The sequence below is a fragment of the Somniosus microcephalus genome, chromosome 12, assembly GCF_052327205.1.
Source record: "Somniosus microcephalus isolate GS21.2 chromosome 12, FLI_Smic_1.0, whole genome shotgun sequence".
NCBI classification, from domain to species: domain Eukaryota; kingdom Metazoa; phylum Chordata; class Chondrichthyes; order Squaliformes; family Somniosidae; genus Somniosus; species Somniosus microcephalus.
The window spans coordinates 88,437,979-88,443,489 of NC_140998.1; the positions used below are offsets into that span (position 1 = coordinate 88,437,979).

At 47.4% G+C, this 5,511-nt stretch overlaps 1 pseudogene; it reads right to left on the reverse strand.

The window, feature by feature from the left end:
* Positions 1-2,927: 2,927 nt before the first annotated feature.
* Positions 2,928-4,888, reverse strand: LOC147109394 (endogenous retrovirus group PABLB member 1 Env polyprotein-like; annotated as a pseudogene).
* Between the last annotated feature and the right edge of the window lie 623 nt (positions 4,889-5,511).

Here is a 5,511-nt window from a genome sequence, read left to right on the forward strand (position 1 = left end):
AGAAAGTCATTTTGGTGAGCATTTCCTGGTCCCCTGGATTCCAGCCTAGCTAGTGTAGTGGGGTTGGGAGGGTAAGGGTTTTTATGTATTGTAATTCTCCCTCGCTTATTTCCGAGTGTTCCCCACCCTTTTAAAGTATAAGTTTTATTGTATTGTATATTTTCCTGTCTCAAAATAATGATCTGAATTCTTTTGACTAAACCAGGTGTCTGTTGCAAGTTTATTACGCCCCCCAAATAAGTCCAAAGTCTAGAACAAAAGGGAGTGAGAGCGATTCGAACTGCTCAAAGGAGTGAGAGGTGAAGCTGACAAACAACAACCCACACACCACCCCTTACAGCATGGCGACCGCAGCAGGACTTTGGCAAAAGGGAAGTTATGCAATAGACCCTGTGTTTGATGAGAGAACAAAGATGGAAGTGAGGATTTCCTCTTACATTTTTAAGAAGGTAAACATCACCAAGAAGTGGGTGACCAGTCTGTTGCATGCTGGGCATCCCATGGACGCTGCAGCCAAATGGACTGAGAGCAAGGATCATTAGTGGGGGGGAACATGGAGATGGCAGAAACGCTGAACAAATATTTTGTATCAGTCTTTACAGTAGAGGACACTAAAAATGTCTCAGGCAAGCGCTTTAGCAGGGGAGGACCTATTGCAGGAATTACAAGCACAGTATCAAGAGAAATTGCAGCTAGTAGAGAAACACAGAAACAGGCATGAGTATTTTCGGTGTCAAGTCACCGAAGCAAAGGGAAATGAGCTGGTACTGAAAGAAGAGAATGATCACCTAACCAGACAGTTAAGGGAACAGGAGGAGCAGTATAGGAATATAAAGGCAACTTGTCAAGTAGCAAGCACAAGGGATTTTGAAGTGGGAGATCACGGCCCCTGTCAAAAGCAGATAGAAAGTTTAAAACTTGCTCAGTCCAGGGCAAAAGGCATGGTATGCCTAGTAAGCCTGGGTGCGGCCCGGGTAGACCTGGAAGTAGAAGTTGAATCTGTGCAGACGTCACCTGTGGCGCCGGGGAGCAACTCGGTTGGGCAGCAGGAGGGACAAGCAATCTGCAGGGAAGACAGGGAGGAGTGCACACCACCGCCACCTGTGGCGCCGGGTTTTGACTCGGTTTGGCAGCAGGGTGAAGTGGGCAAACAATTGCAGGAAAGGTCGGAGCCGGGGCCGATGTGCCCGGCACGACAGCAAAAGTTTGGCCTACCCGGGGGTGGTGGGGGCCTGGGGCCCCTTGAAAGCCAGTTTGTGGTTCCCCATGGGACTCAACAGCTTAGGGCTATGGTAAGCCACTTGAGTAAGCTTACACACAAGGGAGATCCCGCAATTCACTTTTTGGAAGTGGAACAAGCAGCAGGCATTAATGAGTGCGACGTCTCAGAAATGGCCAAGATGCTCCTGTTCACCTTGGATGGCAAGCTGTACCAGTCCCTCTCTGCGGAGTGCAAGAAGGGACAGGGAGGGTACGCTGCCATCCGGGATCAAGTTCTGGAGGCGATGGGGATGAATGATGGTAGTCCGTTCTCCCGGGTGGAGAAGACTACTCAGTTAGCAGGGGAGACCCCACAGGCTTTCGCAGACAAGCTGTGGCCTGTGTATAGGAGTGCCTGTAATGGGGATCTCGACCGGGCTAACTTGAACCAGGATGAACTGGCTCACTGGCTCCGAAGTCTGGTGGTAAACAGCTTGCCACGGATCAGAGCCAAGGCCGAGCTGTGGTTCGACCCAAAGGGCCCCCAGGTCACCGAGGAGGCAGTGGTCAGACAACTGACCCTGGCTTACCGTAACGGTAGGGGGGTAGATGAACCACAGACTAAAGGGAAAGTGCACAAGTTTAAACCCAGCCAGGGTAAGAAGGAATGGCACCAGGAAGGGGGTATCCCTTCCGCTGTGAGGCGTAACTGCTTCGCGTGCGGGAAGAGTGGGCATTGGAGAAGGGACTGTAAAAATCCTTGGAAGGATAGTGCAGGAAAGAGTGCCCCAGCTCCCGTCCCAAAGGCAGAAACACAGGCCTCTACCACCACAGTAGATTCGATAGTAGCTGCACTTCGAGTTTTGTTGGCTGGCCCAGAGAGGGTAGCCACAGCCATGGGTGCTTTAACTCCATCTGCCCCCCCAGTTAACACAGACTTATGACTAGAGCCAGCGCAGCCTGTCTATCTGTGTCCCCTTGAGTATGATGTATGGAAAAGACCGCTTGTTAGGATGGAAGTGGAAAAGGTAAAAGGGACCTATCTGTTGGATGTGGGAGCTTCAAGCACCATAGTCTACTCAGATAACCCCGCTACCTCACCTCTGTCTAACGGGGTCCCATACAGCTTAGTGGGGTTCACAGATAATGAGCAGGTTGGCTCGTTCTCTGTCCTGCTGTCCATTCATTTAGGAGCACTCCACACCAAGTGGACTTGTGTTCTAATGAAGTGGGAGCAGGAAGGGAAGGGGATCCTGGGGGCTGATTTTATCATAGGCCACCGGTTCCTAGTGGATCTTAGGACCCACTGTCTGTGGGGAGCATGCACCGGCAAAGAGAGTGAAGTGGCATTTATCCCAGGGAAGCAGGGCAAGGGGACCCTGTGTACCCTAAAACCCAAGGAGGGTTACAACCTCAAGCAAATGGTCAGCAACACTCCAGTGGAGTACCAGGCATTTGTGCGAGCACACCTCGGTGCATTTGCCACTCACAAGCATGATTGTGGGAGGGTGAACGGGGTCAAAGTGAGTGTAGATGGGGACCCCATGACCTGACCACGAAAGCAGTATAATTTCCCCAAAGAGGCGGAGAAGGACATGGAAATGGCCATGACCTCTCTGGTCAAACAGCGGGTATTGAGACTGTTGGGGTGAAAATAAATTCACATCTAAACCGTGTAAAAGTAAAAAAGATGCAGTTTATTATCAGAGCTCTGGGAGAAGCGTCTCAGACCCCATGGTCTGTGCGAGCACCTTCTCGTCCTCTCTTGGTTGGTACAACTTTTTATTCTATTTTCATCCAATCACATTGTATTACAATAATCACCTGATCACATTGTATTACAATAATCACCTGATCACATATGGCTTATTTATTCTTTTCAGTATTAGTAAAGGCATAGTAAGTTACATCTTACTATGCCTTTGGTCACAGGTCAAATTCCCATGACCCCTATATTCTGCTGTGTCTACAATTTTTAGCTAAAGCAGCATATTCCTTATCGCTTACGCAAAACACACATATTCTGTCTTGTCCCACAACTGCGTCTTATCTTGGTTTTGCGAAGCTTCTCACACTGTTCTTTGTTTAGCTTTGCCTTTTTACGTAAGTCAATTTTTATTGTGATATTTCTTATCTCAACCTGGTTTCTTTTAGTTCTTGTTGTTCACTTTCACATGACCCCACTCCTTTGTTCTGAAGTAATTTGTTTGCCCTGCATTTTAAACACTGAAAGGATTTGCTTTTAACCCTTTCAATCCCTCCTGTTGGTCCCGCACCAAATTTAAATTTTGGCTAGGGATACCAGCTTCTTTTCAGCTTTTACCATCCTCGGGATTTCTCCTGTATTGATGGCTTCAACTTATTAGTTTAAGTTTGTCTCTCCCTTCTGTCTGTCATTTTGTGTTGGGCATGGTGGTCTGTGCAAATTCCCCAAGAGCCTTACATATACATTTCTGCTTCCGCCAGTTCTGCCTTCCATATTAGCTGTGCACCGTCTGGTTCAATATTGACCACAGCGACTGGCATTATTCGGGACACAGCTGCCTTGCAACACACATTCAAAATCATCATCATTACACAAAGCAATATTACAATTACAATAACAATTATTAGTCCATGCATCAAATACGATCCCCAAGTTCCTCCAAAGAGCCATTCCCACCAGTCCCCCCCCTGGGGTCTTCCGTAATTTTTTAACCTCCTTCCGTATATGTTGTGCCAGGTTTGTTATGTTATCCGAGCTGTCAGGAATATATGTACAACATTCAGTTCCCAGCATTGTGCACGTCCCCCCCTCTTTAGCCAAGAGGTAATCGAGTGCCATCCTATTCTGGAGGGCTACTGTTCGTATGGCTACCATTTCGGCACTGATCTCCAATAAAGCTTCCACTGTGTCATTCTCTACCGTTCTAAAATCTCCGCCATTAACCGTATTTCTAGAATAATTTGATCTGTCCCATAACATGGGAACATTATGGCGGCAAATCTCTCCGCTTCAGTTATTGCGCATTTGTTTCGGTTTATGGGGTGGTCCGCTAGTTTAGCCATGTGATACACATAAGGAACAGCGTATCCTAAATAACACGAACCTGTCCAAAGCTGGGGTAGCCACGGATACGCTTTGTGACCACATATAAAATATGTGCCATTATATGCATGTAATTCTTCCAAACATTGTGCATTTGGGTAATCTTTCCCTTCCATAGGCCTTTACTAGTCTTATTCCGAACTGTACTTATGTTCCAAGCCCCGTGGGTGAAGGTACTACTATCGAGTAACCCAGTTCTGGTTTCCTTCAATTCATAATTCTGCTCGCACTCACTCCATCCCACAACCTGTCCATCCAGTCGTTTGCTGATTAAACATAAGCTTCCCTTGGGTTGACCGATTCCCGATGTGTTAGTAACTACCAGGAACGGGGGGGGGGTGGTGAGTACGGTCGTACTTCGGTTGGTACCATCCTCGGAAGGCAGTGAGGCTATAGCCTGCACTCCTCCAATCCTCTGCCTCCATCTTTTGTCTAAATCCCCATTCTACCAGAGTTCCCTCGGGGCAACGTCCATTACACATGCTGCAACTACACTAATACATATAAGCATTTCATCTTATTACTATATTTTAACAACGTTCCAAAGGCTATACCGCCAATCTAACTAATTGTTGCTTGTAGATTCTATTGTCCTGTAAAGGCATATAAGTATATAAGTATTAGTTTGACGGTCCCATCAGTACCATTTGGATTCCTCCTTCCCCCTCCTGGCGTCGAGATGGGTGGGATTGTTCCCATATGTACTTCAGAATCCAGCCCAAGGTGGAGCAAATTAAAATAATACATATTGCCCAAACCAATCCTCGCACTACCGCCCATTCCCATTCTTTATACTGTATCCAGTATCTCGCACTCTCTACAACTGGTATTTGTCTTGGGGTGTCCATTTCTACACTGGTGAAGGGTTGTAGGTCTTTAGCTGTGTCCAGTGCTTCCACCGCCCCATACCCTTTATATCAATGCAAGCACACGTGTCTCCGTTGATAAGGACTTGATGAGGGCCGGACCATATCGGGGCGAACCCTGGTTTTCCTGGTAGGACTTTAACCATTACTCTCGTTCCCGCAGGAGGAACGTCTGGCAATGCAGTCAATTCTAAGTCTTTGTCCTTTTCTTCCTGTTTTTCTCTAGCCTGTTGTCTCATCTACTTTAACTGTTTGCTCAATTCCAGGACATACCGGCGGAGTCTGTCTTGCAAAAGTCCTAGTTCCTCTCCTCCCGTAACTATTCCATGGGGGAGCTGCATTGCTCGCCCTGTCATT